The 22736-nt window shown below is 46.3% G+C and overlaps 1 protein-coding gene across 1 annotated transcript in view; it reads right to left on the reverse strand.

Moving 5' to 3' along the window:
• Positions 1-3899: 3899 nt before the first annotated feature.
• Positions 3900-22736, reverse strand: part of MORN1 (MORN repeat containing 1) — a 316149-nt gene continuing 297312 nt past the window's right edge. The window contains exon 18 of the transcript XR_014786007.1: positions 3900-4807. The gene's annotated coding sequence lies outside the window, so the exon portion shown is untranslated. The remainder of the gene's footprint in view (positions 4808-22736) is intronic.

Genomic DNA, 22736 nt, shown 5'->3' on the forward strand with positions numbered 1-22736 from the left:
TCCCCAGTGGTTGTGGTGGTGGCTTCTCCTGCAGGCCCTGGCTCTCCCAGGCCACCTCAGCCAGCCAGCTTATGTAGCCCCTCCAGGGAGGGGCAGGTGAAGCAGCACAGCTGGCTCGGTACCTGGGGGCCTGGTCCTGCAGGGACTGGCGGTCTGCCAGGCAGAAGTCCACAGGGAAGGCCTGGTGGTGGTGGCAGCGGCGGCGGCAGCAGGCCCAGCGGCGGCAGCAGCAGCAGGCCCAGCGGCGGCAAGCACGCCTCTTCCCCGGTGGTGGTGGTGGTGGCTTCTCCTGCAGGCATGTTCAGCCGGAATATGGCTTCCTGTCACTTGAGCCCATTATTCCGTGTCCTGCGCTCTGGGATGATCAAGAAGAGATCCTGGCCTTCTTCTCTGTGACAACCTTTTAAGTACTTGAAGAGTGCTATCCTATCTCCCCTCAGTCCTCTCTTCTCAAGGCTAAACATGCCCAGTTCTTTCAGTCTCTCTTCATAGGGCTTTGTTTCCAGTTCCCTGATCATCTTTGTTGCCCTCCTCTGAACCCTCTCCAGTTTGCCTGCATCCTTCTTAAAGTGTGGTGCCCAGAACTGGACACAGTACTCCAGATGAGGCCTAACCAGTGCTGAGTAGAGGGGAACTAGTACTTCCCGGGATTTGGAAGCGATGCTTCTATTAATGCAGCCCAAAAGAGCATTGGCCTTTTTTGCAGCCACATCACATTGTTGGCTCATATTAAGCTTGTGATCGACAACAATTCCAAGATCCTTCTCGCTTGTAGTGTGGTTGAGCCACGTATCCCCCATCTTGTAACTGTGCATTTGGTTTCTTTTTCCTAGGTGCAGAACTTGGCATTTATCCCTATTAAATGTCATTCTGTTGTTTTCTGCCCAGCGCTCCAGTCTATCCAGATCACTTTGAATTTTGTTTCTGTCTTCCAAAGTATTAGCTATCCTGCCCAATTTTGTGTCATCTGCAAATCTGATCAGCATTCCCTGCACCTCCTCCTCCAAGTCATTAATAAAAATGTTGAAGAGCACTGGGCCCAGGACTGAGCCCTGTGGTACCCAGCTTGTTACCTCTCCCCAGCTTGAGAAGGTCCCATTGATAAGCACTCTTTGAGTCCGATTCTGTAGCCAACTGTGGATCCACCGGATCGTTGTTTCATCTAGCCCACTTTGAGCTAGTTTGCTCATCAGGATGTCATGGGGCACTTTGTCGAAAGCTTTGCTGAAGTCGAGGTATATGATGTCTACAGCATTCCCACGGTCTACAAGGGAGGTTATTTGATCAAAAAATGAGATCAGATTTGTCTGGCAGGACTTGTTTTTGACAAATCCATGTTGGCTTCGAGTAATCACGGCATTGTTGTCAAGGTGCTTCCAGATGGATTCCTTTATCATCTGCTCCAGAATTTTCCCAGGGATTGATGTCAACTGGTCTGTAGTTCCCAGGTTCCTCCTTTTTACCCTTTTTGAAGACAGGGACAATGTTAGCCCTCCTCCAGTGATCTGGCACTTCCCCCGTCCTCCATGATTTCTCAAAGAGAATAGACAGCGGTTCTGAGAGCTCTTCTGCCAGCTCCTTTATTACTCTAGGATGCAGTTCATCTGGCTCTGGAGATCTGAACTCATTCAAAGTAATAAGGTGTTCCTTGACCATATGCCTATCGATCTCAAGCTGCAATCCTGCCCCTTCAGCCTGCACTTCGCCTTTGCCAGGGGGGTCATAGACCCTCTTTTGGGAGAAGACTGAGCCAAAGTAGGAATTGAGCACCTCTGCCTTTTCTTTGTTATCTGTTATTGTTTTGCCATCCTTATTTAATAGCTCAACCACCATTTCTTTCCTCTGCCTTTTACTATGCACGTAGCTGAAGAAAGCCTTTTTGTTGTTTTTAGCATCCCTTGCTAACCTCAGCTCATTCTCAGCTTTAGCCTTCCTGACGCCATCCCTGCAATTCTGTGCTATCTGCCTGTACTCTTCCTTTGTTGCTTGGCCTTCTTTCCACTACCTATATGTGTCCTTTTTTGTTTTCAGGTCATCCCTAAGCTTTTTGTGAAGCCACATTGGCTTCTTCTGTTGTCTTCCACCTTTTCTTCTTGTTGGAATTGTTTGTGATTGTGCCTTGAGAATTTCCTCTTTTAAAAGCTCCCACCCATCTTGGACTCCTTTTCTCGTTAGCGTCGCTTGCCATGGGACCTTACTGATCATTGTTCTGAGTTTATTAAAATCAGCTTTCCTAAAATCCAGGGTACGCGTTTGACTACACTCGGCTTTTGCTTCCCTTAGAACCAAGAACTCAAGTGCAACATGGTCGCTTTCCCCCAGAGTTCCTGTAACTGCTACTTTATCCACTAAGTCATCTCTGTTGGTTAGGATCAAGTCAAGGATAGCCGATCCTCTAGTTCCTTCCTCTACTTTCTGTAGGAGGAAGCTATCCGCCACACAAGTCAGGAATTTCCTGGAGAGGCCATGTTTTGCAGAATTTGTCTCCCAACAAATATCGGGGAAATTGAAGTCCCCCATTACTACTACATCATGCTTCCTTGAAACGCTGGCTATTTGCTTTTCAAAAGTTTCATCCTTGTCTTCTCCTTGATTGGGTGGCTGGTAGTAGACTCCGACCACCAGGTTCCTTTTATTCTTTGCTCCATTTATTTCATGCACTACAAACATGTTATGCAGTCTTCCCTGGCTCCCAGTCCACTTTCAGGCCCAGTTCAAAGTGCTGGTTTTGACTTCCAAGGCTCTTCATGGCTTGGGATTGCACGACCTGAAAGATTGTCTCTTCCCCCATGTACGTAGCGAGGCCCTATCATTGTGTGAAGTCCTTCTTCAGGAGCCACCACCAGGTGAGACATGATGCGTGGCTATGAGTGAAAGAAGATTTTCAGTAGCAGCAACCCAGCTGCGGAACGCCTTGAGCCAGGCAAATATTTTTTTTTTAAAATTTTCCCAGGGCTTATATTGTTTTAAATCAGTTTTAGCAAGTGTTATTCTTTGCTCTTTGTTTACACTCTTAATTTAGACTTGGTTTTAATGCTGCATCACATTTTATCACGTTACTCCTTTTATCGGCGGTGTGTTTTTTAACCTGTTTGTTGAAACCGGTGCCCTGAGAACTGTTGTTACAGGGTAGCCTATAAATTATAGAATGCAAATGAATAAATAAATATAAATTTGGACTGTGGCATTTGCTAATCTCCTGTGTACTCTCTTGTCAAAGGCATGGGGATTGTCATAGAATCATAGACTAGCAGGGTTGGAAGGGGCCTGTAAGACCATCAAGTCCAACCCCCTGCTCAGTGCAGGAATCTAAGGCAAAGCATCCCCGACAGATGGCTGTCCGGCTTCACCTTGAGTGCCTCCCATGTGGGAGAGCCCACCACCTCCCTATGGTTCCATTGTTGTATTGCTCCAACAGTCAGGAAGTTTTTCCTGATGTTCAGCTGGAATTTGGCTTCCTGTCACTTGAGACCATTATTTTGTGTCCTGCACTCCGGGATGATGGAGAAGAGATCCTGGCCTTCCTCTCTGTGACAACCTTTCAAGGACTTGAAGAATGCTATCCTTTCTCCCCTCAGTCTTCTCTTCTCAGGGGTAAACAAGCCCAGTTCTTTCAGTCTCTCCTCAGAGGGCTTTGTTTCCAGTCCCTTGATCATCTTCGTTGCCCTCCTTTGAACCCTCTCCAGTTTGTCTGCATCTTTCTTAAAGTGTGGCGCCCAGAACAGGACACAGTACTCCAGATGAGGCCTAACCAGTGCTGAGTAGAGGGGAATGAGTACTTCACGGGATCCGGAAGCTAGACTTCTGTGAATGCAGCCCAAAATAGCATTTGCCTTTTTTGCAGCCACATCACATGGTTGGCTCATATTCAGCTTGTGATCTACAACAATTCCATGGATCCTGAACAGCTTATTTATTTATTAATCAAAACATCTGATTAATAAACATTTATATACAACCCTTCATATCATCTTATTTGGATTACGCTGTTGTTTCAGCGTACAACAAAAACATTACATCGTAATACAAAATAACAGTAACTGCTAGTGGTCCAGTGAGGTCCAATTTTACACTCTAGACTTAATGGACAGTACCCAGCTGTGTCATCCCATTAGCGCAAATGATGTTGCGCTAGTGGAAACTAGGGTCTGAACTACGTGCAAGAGAGGAATCCAAGTAAAGTTACGTTTGCACAAGTGCGACTGTGCAAGGGGTTGTGCGTTATGTTTATGCAACCAATTGCACACAACTCTTGTGCAAGCCACTGTGCCACCGGTTGCACTACTTCTTGCACAGCCAGTCGTGCAAGCGTGACGGGCAAATGCTTGCACGATGCAACGATTCAGCGGAGCTCCGCTAGCGCTGTTTGAGTTTGTGGAATGACACCGTTGGATACTGCCCAATGGCCTTACTCGGGAGTGGGGGCTCTTGAGATGGTAATGCGTATTACGGCTTTCCCCACCCAGATGTTTTGCCCTCCCGTTTTCCATGCTAGCTGGGGAATGGTGAGAATCGTAGTCCAACACATGTAGAGGGCAACAGGTTGGAGAAGGCTGGCATATTGGTTCTCTTGCTTCAAAATGTGGTGAGCCAGCCTTGCTTACTGTGGTTTGGAGACCTTCCTCCTCCTCCTTCTGACCCAAAGTCCTGCCCTGACGACAGCACTGATGATGATGATGTATTCTGTAGAGACACGCATGCTCATTTGGTAAATTCTGGGAGAAGGTGGAGAACTTGGAGATGTTCTGTGCCTGTGCATGTGAAGCAGTGCACCGATCAGCAGGAATATCTTCCATCTGAAAGATCACTGAATGGTGAAGGAAAGGGAGGCGTCACTTAACAATGGAAACATTCATCCATGTATTTAGACACAGAAACAAAACACAGGGTCCTGGAGACCACATGCTTCTCTCTCTCTCCCCCCGCCTCCCGCACCCGCTCCCCGCCTGCACCCTATTTAGGAAACGAGGAGGAGGAGGGTCTGGATAGGATATCTGTGTGTTTAATTAGCATCGTGATGCAGCCACAGAAAACTATCTGCTTCCAAGGATAAAGCAGAAGCAGGAGGAGTTTCCATGCATTTTTGATCCCAAGCCATCTGGCTCAGGTCTTGGGTCCTCCTGTGTCTGTGCAGATGACAAAATTCAAGCGTCTCCAGAACAGGTGGCGGGATAAAATCGGAAAGAGAGACATTCAGAGAGCAAAGGAAACCCCTGGCTGAAAATTTAGCTTGCCTGCTCAACTTCTGTCTATAGTTAGCTGGTGTTGCACGAGCTGGCAGCCACGCTCCACCATTCCTGCATCTCCTTGCCCTTCAACAGCCTAGTGAAAAAGGGGGACCCCTGGTGTGTTGGAAACAGACTTTTGCTGCTGCTTTCATTAGAGTGGATCCTTCTGTGAATCATCTGCAACTATTACCATGTCCCCTGCTAGGCAATTCACCCCTTTTGGAATGTAGATTTCTCTCCCGCCATCTCCATTCTAACTTCCTGACAAAGCAAGTGAACAACCATACTCACTTAATTCATGTGCTATCTTCTGTCATGTATCCCGCTGTTACTCATGCACAATTATTTTTTAAAAATTAATTATTTATTACACAGCACCATCAATGTGCATGGCAAATTGCAGAGCACAAGAGAACAGGTTTCTGCCCCAAGGAGCTTACAATTGAAAACTCAACACAGGGGAAACAGCAGAGAGTGTAAGGGCAGGTAGGGGGAAACAGGAAGAAATATGCAGTTGTTTCTGTTTCAGATGCTTAGGCTGAGTTACAGCAGGGCACTGTATTTGTTTATTACCTAGCACCATCCATGAACTTGGTGCTTTACAAAGAATGAGAGAGGATGGGTCCCTGCCCTTCTGGGCTTACAATCTAGAAACAGAACAGAAAGGGAGGTAATGCGGGGAAAGAAGGGAAATGGAGACAAGGATAAACACGGGATGTGATTATTTTAGTTGATGTTTGCCTACTTAGGCTTTCACAAACTTTTCGGTAGCTTTCTCCCTAGTTCACTCGAAGTCAACAAAATATTGTTCTGTTCCCCACCCACCCGGATTCCCCAGGCAATGTGATGTTCTAGGGGCAGCACTACTAAGTTTAGTTTTCTCTGGATGAAAGAGTCCTGGAGACTGAAATCGCTTCTTTTCCATGAAGCCTTTGGCACAACCCTCTAGTTCCCTTCCCCTACCGCAACTCAGCCAAAGACTCTGCAACTGAAACAGACACACCCTGCTTCCACTTCTCTCCCCTTGCTCTGTGCTCTTTCCAGGACTGGCACCATCACCTGGCATCCTTGGCCAATGCCGGGGCCACAGTTCCCTGGTGTGGCCCACCACTAATGCTCACCCAGGCCCAGCGTTCAACTTTTTCTTGTGCTCTGATCAGCACGGGGCAGTTGAGTCTGGCGGCCCTTTTAATCTCCCAGAATGCCCTAGACTGACACTACTTTGTGGGCATTATGGGAACTTAAAATAGCAGCTAGGCCCAGAAGCTTGGTGCTTCTGGGCCCAGCGATGGAGAAGGGAGCCCACCAGATGGTGCCTGCCTAGGTCCTGCTCAAACCTGGAGTCAGCACTGGTTCCTACCCATTATGCAAGGCCGTTGGGATGGCATTTTCAGCAGCAGCCCCATGTTGAGCATAACATGTGCTTTTCTCCTAAGGAGGATGGGCCCACAGGAGTGGGCAAGTGAAAAAGGAAATGGGGGCTGATCAGCCGCTGAAGTCTAATTCAACGCACAGATCTTTGACCTTTGAAAGCGACAGCGACTGTGGGAAGATGAACTTGTCTCATGCCCCTGGATCTTTCTTGGCTCCATGTTCAGAAATGGACCAAAGCCAAGGAGAAGCCCAGCCGGCGGAAAACTCTGGCACGGTCTCCCAACAGGCAGCCGCAAATGACTTTGCACTCTGCTGCCTCTTTGGAGCATATGCTACCCGGCTCCCTCCCGCTCCCTACTGCCTGGAATATCCCCCTGGGGGCAGCGGGGGGAGCTTTGGGTTTCATCTCCTGCTACTCAAGGCGCTGGCTGACCCATCTCTTGCACTGTGCACGCAGAGTAAAAGCAGGAGGCCCCTCGGAACACTGGTAGAAAAGAAGAGTTAAGCTGGGAATTTCTACTATGGAAATAGCCAGCAAAACAAACATTTTGTTTTCTTGTGTTGCAGATGTAGTCTATTTGCGTGAGTACCGCACTTTGGCATGGGGACAGCTGCCTTTTGCTTTTTCCTTGGCAAGGAATGGAGATGCTGTGTTTTTTTTTTAAATGGCAAAACCATACAGTTCCATTGGGAGAATACAGGCTGAATGGCACAGCACACACACACACTCCGCCCACACAGAGAGCCCTCTCTCATACACATGCATGTATAGATCCAGTTCAAACCATCGCAGCAAAGGGAATAAGCCACCGTGGCTTGTTTCCTGTGTTGCGTGTGCCAGTGGTGTGCTGGCTGGATTTCCTTAGTTACCCTTCCTGGCATGGCTTGCTATATCATCCAAAACTGGGCGGCATGGCTTGTTGGGGCAGGGACAGGCGCGCATGCGCGTGCGTGCACGCGCACGCACACACACACACACTAAGGACAGGCTGCTTACCTGCAATGTGGTTAGAATCATAGGATAGTAGGGTCGGAAGGGGCCTACAAGGCCATCGAGTCCAACCCCCTGCTCAAGACAGGAATCCAAGTCAGAGCATCCCTGACAGATGGCTGTCCAGCCTCGCCTTGAATGCCTCCAGGTTGGGAGAGCCCACCACCTCCCTAGGTCATTGGTTCCATTGTCGTCTTGCTCTAACAGTCAGGACGTTTTTCCTGATGTTCAGCCGGAATATGGCTTCCTGTCACTTGAGCCCATGATTCCGTGTCCTGCACTCTGGGATGATGGAGAAGAGATCCTGGCCTTCCTCTCTGTGACAACCTTTCAAGGACTTAGAATCACAGAATCATAAACCTTTCAAGAGCGCCATCCTATCTCCCCTCAGTCTTCTCTTCTCAAGGCTAAACATGCCCAGTTCCTTCAGTCTCTCCTCATAGGGCTTTGTTTCCAGTCCCCTGATCATCTTCGTTGCCCTCCTCTGAACCCTCTCCAGCTTGTCTGCATCCTTCTTAAAATGGGCGACAGTGCAAGTCGCACCAGCAAGGGTAATTAGGGAAACCTGGCTGGCATGCAGCGGGGACGCATGACGGGGTTAACAAGCCGAGGTTTGATACCCGACATCTCCAGGAAAAGCAGGAAAAGCTGTATTATATTTCTATTTGAATTCTAGTAATTATTTCTAAATCCGCATCCAGACATAAATCAGCATATGCACATGTTATGCAAACCAATGCCCTGTTTTTCCTGATGTGCCAGTGGTCATCGTCTTATCTTAGTTGGCACAGGGCTGCCCCCTCCTTCTGTTACCGTTTGGAGGATCCTTTGCCCAGCCCCCTCTCCTCATTGACGATTCCCTCTAGAATTCCTACGGCTTCCCGGTTTCTCCAGGGAACAGGAGTGACTATTAAAACCGTTTTGAAACTGCGTGTGTGGATACACCCATAGAGAAGGGAGAGGCAGTCTGGGCCGACCCACCAGCCAGAGGACTAAGATTCAGGAGCAGCATCTGTGGTTGAACTGGTCAGGTACCTGATGCAGCTCACAGATAGGCAGGAGGTGAATCAGATTGCTGTCTCTCCCCCACAGAAACCGGGAAGGTCCATTTGCCGCTTGGAAATGTTAGGCTGCAGCACTCGTCAGGAAAATAGGAGGCCTCTCCAGTTCTCAAGCTCTTTAAAGCAGGAAGGTCAGGCTTGGAATGCAAACAGGGTTGAGTTTTGGTCCTTCCAGGCATCCTTCCACCAGGAAACGGGAGATTCATCCCAATGGGGTGGGGTAATCCCCCATATCTTGGCCGGTGGTCAAGAAGGAAACAGCACCCCTCACAATTCAAGAGCCCCCAGGAAGGGTGTGTTGCCTGAGGGCGCTCCCTACAACAAAATCACGCCAACTTCCCAAGCCTGTTTTACCCCTAAGCTCTCCCTCAGCAGAGGTGCTTAAAGAGGTGCAAAGCAGGGAAGAAATTCAACAGGTGCAGTCCCCCTCCTCACTGTCCAGAGGTGCAGTCTCCTTTGTCCCTGCACCTGTTGGCTTTCTGCTTCTTGTGCAGCTGCAAAAGGCCCCTTTGGTCAGAAGTAAAATAAAAATAAAGGTGTATTTCCTCTGCAGTGTCTTATGAGCAATCTTCATTCTCTTCAGTTTGTTCTCTTTTCCCTTGCTAGAACTGTGTGCGTGTATGCGTGCACAAGCGTCTATCTTCCCCTACTGAGCCTCAGCTGTGCCTAATGACATTCAATCTGTTCACACACACACAAGAAGTGGGAGTAAGCAGCCGACAAGATGCTTCAGGGCAGGTAGAAAGGAAATGGAGTATCTATTTGGGATGCAGAGGGCAAACTGTGCCCCCCCCCCGGGCGCCCAAGCTGGGTGTGTGTGTGCTGGAGACCCCTCCCTTTACTGTGTTAGGATCTCCACTCAAATGCACAGCCACAGTTTGGGCAACAAGGCACACTTGCTGTTAATTTAATTTAGAAAAATGACACAAAGGCTAAAGCAGCACAGCTCATTAGCACCAGACAAAACACACAGGCAAAGTCAGCCGGGTGGGCGGGGATGCACTGCGCCTCCGTCACAGCAGCAAACTCCATTCCGCAAAGGGCTTCAAGGACCGAAATGTCATGTACTTCTTATGCTGTGTTATCATGATCACTCAAGGTGACGTGCAAAAGACAATCTGGCACATTTATGGAAACATACTGTTAAAAACTCATAAAAGAAGAAGTTGGTATGCAACTCACTAAAAACAAACAAGCAATACACCAGTGACTTTTCAAACTCTGTTCCGGTGAGGTTCTGGGGATTCTTAATTAGAAAGTCAATAGGAAGATTTGAGACATCTATCTTTAAAACAAAACAAAAAAGCAAAAAGCACCAAACAATTTATTAGCGCAATGGAACCTAGGAAGCTGCCTTATGCCAGGTCATATACCTGCCTTACACCATTTGTCCATCCAGCCCAGTATTACCTTCTCTGAATAACAACGACTCTTCAGAGTTGTTGGCAGAAAAAACCCTTTTCCATAACCTGCTACTGGATCCTTTTAAGTGAAAACCTGCCAGCGATTGAACCCGGGATGCATGCAAGAAGGCGCTCCCCCACTGATCCTGCCATGTAATGTGCGGCTGTGTGCTCAGTTCATGTGGGGCAATGGGGATGCTCAATCATCTTGGCCAACGTGGTTTGTGCCTTAACACCCGCACCCACCCCCAAAAGTTTTGGCAGCATGCATCCAAGAGTCCCTTGGCAGCCATCAGCGAGATTCCTTGAGGAAAAACCACTGAAGTGTGTGTGTGTGTGTATGTGTGTGTGAGTGAGGGAGAGGGAGACGACCACTTCCAGCTGTTCAAAGTAGGTACAATGAACATGCACGGGAGCGGGAGGGATTGTGGCATTAGAATGAGGTTCTCTACACAACTAGAAACAGGCTATTAAGGAACAGAAGAAGTTCCTCAGACTATGACTGGGTTTGCACAATGCGCTAACCTCCACTCAGTGGTTGAGTGAGGGTTGTTGTTGAACCGTGGTTTTTTTGCTGAACCGTGGGTTAGCATGTTGTCTGAACCCAAGTCATTTTCCGCAGGGAGGCTTGTAAACTATGCAGTGTGGCTTATTTTTCTCAAACACGTCCCCTCAAGAACCCACGGTTTGTTGTTGGATTGTGCAGCGTGGTTAATAAGCCACACTGCATGGTTAACAAGCCACCCTGTGGAAAATGTCATGGGTTCAGACAACATGCTAATCCACGGTTCCACAAACTACCCACTGTTCAACAACAACCCAAACTCAACCATTGAGTGTGGGTTAGTGTGTTGTGTGAACCGCCCCTATTAGTCCATCTGGCCTAATATTGTTTATTCAGACTGCAGTTCTCCAGGTCTCAGACAGAGAAGGATTGTTCCCATCCCTGCTTCCTGATCTTTTAAAGCAGGGATTATTTATTACATTTCTATACTGCCCCATAGCCGAAGCTCTCTGGGTGGTTTATTTATTTATAATTTATTATTGCATTTATATCCCACCTTTTTTCCTCTTGCAAGGAACCCAAGGCGGCTTACATTATCCTCCTCCTCTCCATTTTATCCTCACAACAACAACCCTGTGAGGTAGGTTGGGCTGAGAGTGTGTGACTGGCCCAAAGTCACCCAGTGAGCTTCCATGGCCGAGTGGGGACTAGAACCCGGATCTCCCGGCTCCCAGTCCAACACTCTTTGCCACTACACCACACTGGTTTACAAAGATTAAATTTATTTATGTATTTATTTATTCATTTCATTTCATTTCTATACTGCCCAGTAGCCAAAGCTCTCTGGGCAGTTCACAAAAATTAAAACCACAAAGTGCAGTATAAAACAATATAAAATATGAAAGCTTAATACCACAATATAACAGTACAACCATAATAAAACCTAGCAGCAATGCAGAGATTTAAAATACCGATTTAAAACACCAGAGCTAAAAGACTAGGAAGCTAAGATGCTAAAATACTGGGAGAATAAAAAGGTCTTCACCTGGCACCGGTGAAGTTTAACAAAGTTTTAAAATCATTTACATAAAAACAGACAAACAGACGGTACACACAGAGACAACAAATATCTAAAACAACTTTAAGAAATCAACCGTAGCCATAAGACAAATCCAGGACTTGATTAAAACTCATCATATGCTGCCAAATGCCTGAGAGAAGAGAAAGGTCTAAATATGGTGCCAAAAAGATAACAATGTTGGTGCCAGGCGGGACTCATTGGTGAATAATTAGGGGTCCACCACTGAGAAGGCCCTTTCCATTGTTGCCGCCTTCCGAGCCTCCCTTGGAGGAGGCACCCAGAAGAAGGCTTTAGATGCTGAGCATAGTGTACAGGTATAAATGCCTCTCCTAAGGTTAAGTTTCTGACAGTAAGAGCTTTAAGCTAAAATAGGCTGGTGTTTTTGGCCCCGCCCCCTTTGCCTTTTGGCCCCACCCACTAAAGGGATGTGGGCCCCAAGAACTTCTCTGAGGTTGAATTCAGTCCTTGGGGTGAAAGAAGTTCAACAGCCCAGTTTTAAAGAGAAGACTCCAGGTAGGGGTGCAGCTGTGGAGGACCACAGGGCTGAAGTCCTAGACCCCAAGTCCAGCCCCACCCCCCATGACTAAAATGATCGAAGGGCTGGAGCAAATCCCCTATGAGGCAAGGTTACAACAGTTGGGATTGTTAGCTTGGAGAAAAGGCCAGTAAAGGAAGACATGATAGAGGTGTGCAAAATTACGCATGGTGGGGAGAATGTGGATAAGGAGACATTTTTCTCCCTCTCTCATAATAATAGGACCCAATGGGGTCAGCCCATGAAGCTGATTGGTGGGAGATTCAAGACAGATAAAAGGAAGGACTTCTTTACACAGTGCAGAGTTAAACTGTGGAATTCGCTACCCCAAGATGTAGTTATGGCCGCCAAATTGGGTGAGACAAATTCCTGGAGGAGAAGGCTATCAATGGCTACTAGTCCTGATGGCTATGTGCTACAGTATCAGAGGCAGTGTGCCTAAGTACACCAGTTGCTGGGGAACATGGGCGGGAGGGTGCTGTTGCACTCATGTCCTGCTTGTGGTTTCCTGGTCAACAGCTGGTTGGACCCTGTGTGAACAGAACGCCGGACTAGATGGACCCTTGGTCTGATCCAACAGGACGCTTCTGATGTTCTTAACAGGATGCTGGACTAGTTGGACCCGTGGTATGATCCAGCATGGCTCTTCTTATGTTCTTACATAGGAACATGGGGATTGAACATAAGACCTTCTACATACAAAGCAGAAGAGACGTGGGGAGTTACGGATGGGCGAGAATTTCAATGGGTTTGTTTCTTGATAAGAACTTACCAAAATTCACACATTCCTTCATAAACGGGATGAAAAGAAGTTGAGATTTAAAAAAATTGAATGTGGGAGAAAGTGAAACAGACAGATTCATCCATCCAGGCACAGGGCTTTGAGAGGTTAGCTTTTAAAAGTCTGCCTTTGAATCCCTGTGTATTCAACCATGTTTGTGGTATTGATTTAGGGTTGCCACCTCATTTTCTTCTGACAAGCTCCTCATCTTTGGCAGACAGTATAACATGGTCCTCTCCATGCTAGAAATGGATGTACCTACTGAATTTGGCTGGAGCAGATGGGTGAGGATTTGGTTCCATTTGTTGTTTGATAAGAATTTATTGAAATTTGCAAATGTCTTTATAAACAGGATGGAAAGAACTTGAGAGTGAACAAAACTGAATCTGGGTGAAACCAAAACCAACAGATTTGTTCATCTTGAGTGGCAGGTGATGGGAGGTGTTCAGCACCCGAGCCAACATGGGCATATTGGGGCTGATCCTAGTGTCTGCAACACCTTTTCTTATTTTTAAAAACGTGTTAAAATCAGGGGGCAGTGGGTTGCACACGCTGATTTTATTCCTTTAACTTTAAAAATATATTCTCACAAAATGATGCTTATTCCAAAGTGTTTTGCATCAGGGCAGCAGAAGGAAACTTCCTATTATTCCTGTGGTCCTAACAATGCTATGAATTAAGTGAGTTTAAAAGGCGAAACTGCACATACTCAAGAGTATTTCATCAGGATTGGCAAACAGTTTTGTTTGGTTTGGGGGTGGGTTTTTTTTTTTTTTTTGCTCTAATGTATCAGGAATATAGAAGCAGTTGCAAAGCATGGAATGCGCAATGCTGGGGGAAGGAGAGAAATATTATTTGCGTCCTTCGCAACTGAAGTAATACAACATGGCTGTCTATGCTAAGACTATTAACTCCGGGGTCTAAAATTACCACGATGCAAACTAGGCACAGGATCTGGAAGCTGCTGTATATGAAGTCTTTGCTACACCCCTGCGCTATTCTTAAATTTCCTCCTTCACACTTGATGCAGGAGTGGCGCAGAATCCACTAGAACGCTCCAACCAGGACATCCGTGACCTGATTGTTGGAGCCTAATATGAGGTGGTCTCCCCACTCTGCACATCCACTGTTCCCACTTGGCAGAAAGCACAGTGCAGTGCATGCTCACCTTGTATCAGAACGTCACGTTTATCTACAAGGAAGCACAGAGCTGCTTCTCCTCACAAACAAAATTTTATGCTCCCTCAGGCACGGCATTTGCCAATCAGGGCCTGGTCTCAGGAGACCAGGATTGAGGAAAAGGAGGATGGCAGGGGGGGCAGCCATGCACAGAGACACTTTCAAAGGCTTTGGCAGGGATGCAGCTCTGCAGATGCCCAGAATTTTCTGGCAGGCAAACAGCTCCATGCGCCTGGTAAGGTGAGAGGTGGAGCAGACAGCAGAAAAAAGGATGAAAGCAAAGAAAAGGCTGTCATGGTGAACTTCACACTAGGGGAGGAAATGCTGAGCAGCACCAGAGGCAGAGTAGCAACAGTTCAGGCGGAAAGAGAGGACTGAGTGTGGGACTTGCTTAGGGGTGTGTGTGTGTGTGCCGAGTTCAAGTCTCTGTTAACACATGAAGGTCCCTGGCTGACCTTGCGCTGAAGAAATAACTCATATTTTAGCCCACCTTAAAGATGCTTTCTCCTTTCATTTCTGCACGGATCCCTTCCCTCCTATGAATTTTTTTTAAGCCATCCAAATTGGTTTGAGCTTGGAAATGGACTAGGAGTGAGTGCAATCATCTAATTGACTCTGGTAATATGCTCATTGCGACATATGTTTTGCGAAATTTATTGTACATATAAAACATTTTTGTGGTTCTGCTCTCCTTTCTGCTCTCTCTTTCTCTCTCTATCTTACACACACACACACACACAAACACATGTTCATAACATTTGCTCTCACACAAATTTTGTATTGGTAGCCTTCCCGGTTCATGACAGTCTTAACGTGGTTCTATTGTCAATGTTATTATTTCTATTATCATTTGTACTGGACCACCAAATTGAAATCGCAAAGAAATGTACTCAGCTGAACGGTCGTCAGAGTGCATTTGTATATAAACTTGAGGGTTGAACTATGTGTCAATGGCTACTAGTCTTGATGGCTATGTGCTACCTCCGGTACCAGAGGCAGTGAGCCTGTGTACACCAGTTGCTGGGGAACATGGGCGGGAGGAAGCTGCTGTGCTCATGCCTTGCTTGTGTGTTCCTAGTCAACAGCTGGCTGGCCATTGTGTGAACAGAATGCTGGACTAGATGGACCCTCGGTTTTATCCGGCAGGGCTTTTCTTATGTTCTTATGTTACATTGCAGCCCATCACCCTTCTTTCTAAAGCACTTTACAGTGGAGAAGGGGGTGATTAACCATTCTCCTGCCAGTCACTTCTCTCATGAAATTGCCCCCCCCCCCCGCTGCTTTTACCCTGAGTTGAGTTTAGGGATGTTCAAATCAGCAAAGCTTCAGCTCACTGAAGTTCTCTGAATTCCATCTCAAATTCATTCTGACTCAGTACCGTATCAGATTGTGAGCTTTTTTTCACACGAAAACCCGTGCATTTTCCCCCAAGTGTATGCATCAATTGTGCTTTGAAACGCACACATTCTCCTCTTGCTGATTAAAGCATTTTTGTGTGTGCATTTTTCAAAAGTTCGCATTTCTCATGCACATTCTTTTCAAATGTATGTATGCATTTTGGGGGTTCACAAATCATACTCCAAGCTTGGAAATGTACAGACTTCGACTGCAGATTGGCTCTGACTCCGTGTTCGGTCTGGAAGGTGCGAACTGGGTAAATCCTGATAAAAAAAATAAACTGAAACAAATTTCTCCTACATCCCTAGTTGAGTTCCAGACCTATGTTAGCAAGGTAAACAAGGTTCCAGGACACTGGTAAAAACTATGTATTAATGGGGGAGATGCCTTTGGAAAGTGGCAGGCAGGGGAAAGATTAAGCACTCCATTCTCTTCTTCCAATGCCAGCCTTCTCCAACTTGGTGCCTTCCAGATGTGGTAGTTGTAGTGCAGCACATCTGGAGGGCACCAGATTGGGGAAGGCTTTCCAGTGCAATCAGGTGACTGCAATGTTCTGCATAGTTTGCCCTGTTCGTTTCTTATAGGTAGATCGAAAATACTGGATATCTGAATGAAGAGAATACACACACCACATCTGTTTGCTGTGCAAAATGGGGAACCTATATAAGGGAATCTTGACACCTTCCAAAAATGACCATACATGTACATTGGACAGACAGACTGGCCAATGTCTCCCTTGGGCATTAAAATAGTTTGAGATAATGTACCAGCTAAGACAGTCATTCCCTGCTTCTAAAATAGTGGATGGTTGTTTTTAGAAAAAGCTTATTCTACTCAGCAAGGGCTTCCTTGCAGCACAAATCTTTGTGGTGACAAAACACACACATGCACACACTATTTGTGTTGTGGGTGTCAATCCAGTGCTTTAACATTCCAGGGCAAATCAGATAGCTCCAAGTTTAGCCCCTGGAAGCAAACTCTCCTAGGAAATTGGGTCAACATAGGGCCTGTGCAAGAGGAAACTGATTTGACAAACTTTAGTTGGACATGCCCACACAACAGCTGTCCACGTTCCTGGCTAGAAGCCATCGCATTTAACCCCTTACATTCTCAAACTTAAGGTTGAAGGCCAAACGACATGTGACCTTGAATGCAGAGTGTTCTCCCCCCACAAACTGACAGTGCAGCCCCCCTGATCTGGATGGGATTCTAGTGTTGGGAGTAGGGTTTTTTAACCGTTTGGTCCCTGCTGTGTTTCCAGGCCCGCAATTTGCACTATAATTAAAGTTCCCATTGAAATAAATGGAACTTTTTTTGCAATGAAAACCGCAGGCACGGGGCTCTCCTGACTTGCCCACCTTTGAGGGCAGGTAAGTGGGCAAGTACATGGGAGAAGGCCTTTTCTGCAGTGGCCCCACGCCTCTGGAATAGGTTGTTCTTGGGGGTCCGTTAGGCCTCATCACTGCAAGCTTTTAGAAAGACCCTGAAGACTTGTTTTCCCTGTCCTTTTCCTGATTATGTTTTATTGGACTGTTCTGTGTTTCTAGCTGCAATTTTGTCTTTTCAGTACCATCTGGGTTAGATGTTTTATTGCTGGTGTTTGTTGATTTTATTAATTTTTGCTGTTTTATCATTCTACGGGTTTTTATCAGTGGAGGCCAGTGGCTCCAATGTCAGTGGGGTGGCGAAGTTGGGTTTCAGTCAGAACCAGTCAGAACTCTAAAGGACTTATCCCATACAATAAAAAACAGTGGAGGCTGTTGGCTGCAATGTCAGTGAGGCGGTGAATCCATTCTGGGTTTCAGGTGCATCCAGGACCAATTGCTCCACACCTTGGATAGCCCCTTTAGAGTTCTGACTGGTTCTGACTGAAACCCAGAGTGGACTCACCGCCCACAGACATCGGAGCCACCAGCATCCACTGGTTTTCACTGTATGGGATTTTATTGTGTAAGTCGTCTTGAGAGGGGTCTTACCCTCGAAGGCTGGCTAGAAATATTTTAAATAAATACAATAATTAAATTAATAAACAAACTGTGTCTCCACCCTAGGCAGGACACAGAGAATGGCCTCTCATTCTGATATTAAGGAGCCGGCAGGTTTATTTATTTATTTATTTATTTATTGCATTTATACCCCGCCTTTCTCCCTCTCGCAAGGAACTCAAGGCGGCTTACATTATCCTCCTCCTCACCGTTGTATCCTCACAACAACAACCCTGTGAGGTAGGTTGGGCTGAGAGTCTGTGACTGGCCCAAAGTCACCCAGTGAGCTTCCATGGCCAAGTGGGGACTAGAACCCAGATCTCCCGGCTCCCAGTCTGTCACTCTCACCACTACACTACACTGGCTCTCCAGTGTAGTGTAGGTTGGTGTGGGAGGAGGTAAATCCTTCAGTTGGGGTGGGCAAAAGATAGACAGAATCATAGAATCATAGAATAGTATGGTTGGAAGGGGCCTATAAGACCATCGAGTCCAACCCCCTGCTCAATGCAGGAATCGAAGTCAAGGCATCCCTGACAGATGGCTGTCCAGCCTCATATTGAATGCCTTCAGTGTGGGAGAGCCCACGACCTCCTTAGGGAATGGGTTCCACTGTCGTACTGTTCTAACAGTCAGGAAATTTGACTAGTAGATCTCTGGGTGCATTGCAGAAGATCAGCAAGGGTTCTACAATGCCCGGTTGTATAGCAATAGCCATTTTGAGGTCTAAATTACACCGTTACAATCCCTGATCTATAATAACTCCGATGTAGATTTGCGTACGTATGTCATCTCAGAGTTTGGCTCATGGGGGTGCATTAGACAATTGGCTCCAACCCTGAGCCACCATTTTGCATCTGGCTCCAATTGGTGGGCCTTTGGGTTCTAGTAAAAAAACAAAGTAGCGAGCCTCAAGTTTAGCCTCCCCGTACCCTCTATCCCTTGACCCAAGTCATGTAGAGCTTTAAAGGGGATCACCAATATTTTGCATTGTGCCCAGAAGCAAACCAGCAACCAGAGCAAATGTTGCAGGATAGGTGTAACATGATCCCTTGGGTGTGCACCCACTAACATCCTTGCTGCTGCATCCTGGACCAAGTGCATCTTCTGAAGTCTCTTCAAAGGTAACCCCATGTAGAACATGTTACAGTAACTAAGACAGCCTTCCTGAACCTGCCGCTCTCCAGGTGTTTTGGACTTCAACTCCCATCAACCCTAGCCAGTGTTGGGAATATTTCCACCTCAACTGAAAATTACTGGAAGGGGTTGTTGTTGTTCTTCAGTCGTTAAGTTGTGTCCGATTCTTCGTGACCCCTGGACCATAGCACGCCAGGCCTTCCTGTCCTCTGCTCATCCTCTGCCGTCCCCTTCTCCTTTTGCCTTCAATCTTTCCCAGCATCAAGGTCTTTTCCAGTGAGTTTTCTCTTTGCATTAGGTGGCCAAAATATTTGAGCTTCAGCTTTAGTATCTGTCCTTCCAATGAGCAGTCTTTCCTATATAGTTCTTCTGTGTATTCTTTCCACCTCTTCTTAATCTCATCTGCTTCTGTTAGGTCCCTGCCTTCTTTGTCCTTTATCATGCCTGTCTTTGCACAAAACGTTCCCTTGATATCTCCGATCTTCTTGAAAAGATCTCTAGTCTTTCCCATTCTATTGTTTTCCTCAATTTCTTTGCATTGTTCATTTAAGAAGGCCTTCTTGTCTCTCCTTGCTATTCTCTGGAACTCTGCATTCAGTTGGATATATCTTCCCCTTTCTCCCTTGCTTCCCTATTTTTCCTATTTAGATCCTATTTGTTGTTGTTCAGTCGTTAAGTCGTGTCCGACTCTTCGTGACCCCATGGACCATAGCACGCCAGGCCTTCCTGTCCTCCGCTCTCTCCCGGAGTGTGCTCAAGTTCATATTCATTGCATCGGTGATGCTATCTAGCCATCTCATCCTCTGCTGTCCCCCTCTCCTTTTGCCTTCAATCTTTCCCAGCATCAGGGTCTTTTCCAGTGAGTTTTCTCTTCACATTAGGTAGCCAAAATATTTGAGCTTCAGCTACAGTATCTGTCCTACTGGAAGGGGGCAGTGTTGCAATCACTTAATTCATGGGAATTTTGACCACATCTTGCTTTAGGAACTCTATACCCTACAATGTATTTCCTGTGATTTCTTCCTTTTGCTCCTCCTGTTCCTTCCCCTTCCTCTCTCTCTCTCTCTGACTTCCTCCATTGCTGTGAGCATGTGTGTTTGCTCTCTCTTTCCTGCCAGTGTTATAGAAGACAAAGAAATGGACTGAACAAACTGTTTGAAACCCTACTCTGTACCTGCATTTTTATGCAAGAATATTGTGAGTAAACCATTTTACCTTTTCTTCATTAAAGAAGTGTATGGTCTTTCTCTCTCTTTTTTATTTTTTAGCCTTGTGTGCATGTGGGACTGGTAAACGCTTACTCTGTTCTGCCTTTTGTTTTTCTCTTTGTTAAACTGCCTTTCTAACAGAAGGCATCACTACTAAATAATTCCCATCAGCCAGCATGGCCAATGGTCAGGGAGCTGTAGACCAAAACATCTGGAGGACACCAGGTTGGGGACAGCTGAATTAAGGCATATGTTCTCTGTATATATTTCCAATGGGGGAAAAAAAAAGTCATTCCTCCTTCACTCTTGCACAGATGGGAGAATCTTTTCTAAGATGACATTTGCCACCTGCATTGTTTTTATAAGTACTTGTATTTAAAACAAGTTTTAAAAATGAAATCTGGTGCCTGATTAATCTCAGGAGCACCTTTAAAAAAAGATTCTGTGTTTTAAAACAATTTATCTAAATGATCCATCAACATAAACATTGCAGCCTGTCTTGTAATGTAGACTTTTTGGAGGCTCTTGCTGATTTTAAGAACGATGATGTCACTTTAAGAATTGGGGCTGGACAGCACAATCCTATATACGTCTACTCAGAAGTATGTCCCATTGAATTCAATGGGTTTACTCCAGGTGTTGTTGTTGTAGTTGTTATTAACATTTCTATACCGCCCAATAGCCAAAGCTCTCTGAGCGGTTTACAAAGATTAAAAACATTAAAAATACAATATACAGAGATTAAAAACCATTTACATAACAAACATATGAACAGACAATATACACAAAAGAAACATGTGTCTAAAACAACTTCAAACAAACAATCTCAAAAGCAAACAACCATAACCATAAGACATTCCAGGATCGATTAAAACTTATCACATGCTGTCAAATGCCTGGGAGGAGAGAAAGGTCTTAACCTGGCGCTGAAAAGATAACAATGTTGGCGCCAGACAGGCCTTGTCAGGGAGATCATTCCATAATTTGGGAGCCACCACCAAAAAGGCTCTCTCTCTTGTTGGCCTCTTCCGAGCTTCCCTCGGTGTAGGCAGCCGGAGGAGAGCCTTAGATGTTGAGCATAGTATACGGGTAGGTTCGTGTCAGGAGAGGCGCTCTGTCAGGTATTGTGGTCCCAAGCCATGTAAGGCTTTATCGGTTAAAAACAGCACCTGGTAAGTGTGTATAGGATTATTGTGGGTTTGCTTGTTTTCCTCTTCCCTCTCCATCCCCTTTTTCTTTTGTGTTGTGTCTTTTAGATTATAAACCTGCAGGAAGGGGCTGTCTTATTTGTTATTTATCTTGTGTAAGCTGCTTTGGGAGCCTTTTCAGCTGAAGGGCAGGGTAAAAATGCTTGAAATAAATAAGTAGGATGACATGCTGCAAAGGAGAATGGGTCTCCTGCACTTTTAACTCTGGCTCAGTGCAGTCATCAGCTCTTTCTGATCTGGGATCCATCTTTAACCGAGACATGCATCTGTGGGCCCGCCTCTTACATTTTTTCATGTTGGCAGAGCTGCTGTTGGGACCCATCCTGGATCAGGCTGCAATTCAGTGGAGCCCAACAAGGGCCGGCCCAAAACATTTTGACGCCTGAGGCAAAAGACAAGATGGTGCCCCTTGCCCCGTCCACGTAAAGAAGCTGACTAAATCGGCAGTTGGACCGTTACTTCAGCAGTGGTGATGGGATAGCATCCTTCATCATGGGCTATGTTTAGGGTTCCAAGACAGGTTGTCTTTCATATACTGCTCTGTCCCTACAGGTGGGGACAGCCAGAGAGTTCATGAGAACAGCCAAGGGGTTGCCTCTGCTGCCCCCTGGCTTCTGCTGCCTGAAGCGATTGCTTCACTCTGTCTAATGGAAGGGCCGGCCCAGGTCGCAGCCCACCAGTTGAAGACTGCTACTGGCTGCTGGTGAAAGACAGGGCGCTGGACTTAAAAATTTCCAAAATGAATGCCCCTTTATCAGAAAGAATCCCGCCCCTAGCAACAAATGAATAGTCCTAGAAACACAGTCATTTCAGTAACACCCCAGGTGACCTGCGGGGGTTGTAGGTGGAGATATCTAGATAAATCTCATATTGTAAGCAAACGTCAAGGGGTTAAAGGTTTGCTGTGATGCTTTGTAGCAGCACCCAACAGAAAAATAGCAGCTTAGATGGCTCTTCTTCTTCTAATTCCCCATAGTAAATGTGTAATTAATTAGCCTTCCCACCCCCCCTCCTCACCCCCAACTGAGCTAAGATTCACATAATCAGACCGTTGAGACTTGCCTCCCCCTCCCTATCAAAGTCAGGCAGCAATTCAAAGCTGAATTAATCGTTCAGAAGGTAGGTGTAATGCTGCCATTTACATGATTTAAATGCTGGAGCAGCCGCCCCAAGGCTTGTGCAGCAGCAGAAGCGTAAAGGTCAAAGCAAGGCTGAGAAAACAGATTTTAGTATTTATTTATTTTTTTTAAGAGAAGTTCTGACAGACCTCATCACCAGAACAGCAGGGATCTGTATTCCTTTCTCGTTCATGGACCTGTGGTGTCTATTAACAGGCCTAATTTGGAACTGTGGACAGAACCCGTTCGCAATCAATTCTCCGTCATATGAAGATGAAAGTACCCCTGGCACATGCAGCGTCTTTCACAAGCTCCCAGAGAGGCCTCTTTTCAGAACTTTAAACAATGGTTATGGGTCTCACTGCATCTTTCTTTCTCCTGTTCTTTGTTGTGGAATGCTACATCCCCAGCAACATTTAGCGCAGAAAAACTGGAACAAGATTCCCAACAAGGGAAGTAAGCCACCAAAGAAGGGTGCCGAGTTCTGGACAGCAGTTCTAGATTCATTATTTGATGGCTGATTCACACCCACCATTCGGGCCAAATT

This window comes from Heloderma suspectum, chromosome 15, assembly GCF_057233095.1.
Source record: "Heloderma suspectum isolate Gila_16-S chromosome 15, 16-S_ref, whole genome shotgun sequence".
Lineage (NCBI taxonomy): Eukaryota > Metazoa > Chordata > Lepidosauria > Squamata > Helodermatidae > Heloderma > Heloderma suspectum.